Source organism: Aplysia californica, unplaced genomic scaffold (genome assembly GCF_000002075.1).
Source record: "Aplysia californica isolate F4 #8 unplaced genomic scaffold, AplCal3.0 scaffold00320, whole genome shotgun sequence".
NCBI lineage: Eukaryota > Metazoa > Mollusca > Gastropoda > Aplysiida > Aplysiidae > Aplysia > Aplysia californica.
Window position 1 is genome coordinate 367941 of NW_004797590.1, and position 718 is coordinate 368658.

Sequence of the window (718 nt, forward strand, 5' to 3'; positions counted from 1 at the left end):
AACGAGTCCTAATTTAACCCACCCCCCCTCAAAAAAAAAACAACAAAAGAAAAATGTACAACAAAACAAAAAATCAACAACAACAAACACAAAAAAAAGCAACACAAACTGGAAGGCGCAGGGAGATTTGGTAGGGGGAGGGGGGGGGGTGATGGGAAGTGGTTCTTTATACGTTTATCTTGGACAGGTGTCAGGTGACCATTAGAACGTGTTTGCTTGACTGTCTTTTGAACAATGTTGACTCTATCACTCCTATGACCTTTTCCCTTCTCTTCAACATATTGTATATTATATATATTTTTCCCCCCGTCTGTTTCAGGTAAGGGGGTGAGTTCACTAACGCTGTTCTGGACAACCTCCGCCCAGGGGCACGTGTGCTCATCTGTGGTCAAATTGCTGACTACAACACCCCCAGAGACGAAGGTGAGGAGATGGTTGTGGGATCAGGGTGTGGTTGTCATTTCTCTATGTGGAATTGTAAAGTGTGCGGACAAAATGAGTTACTTCTTGGATTCAAGCCTTGTGGAAATAGAAACATCATGCTTATAAGTGAAGTTTTACTATTTATAAGTATGAAATAATAAGAGACATGCTATACATAAAAATAGAGCATCAAGAGAAGATCTACTAATTTGACCTTGGTGTTAAGTGTTTGCCAATATCTCCATTTGTGGATTGCGAAAAGTAACTCAGTTCGTCAGCACGCCACACAATTGAT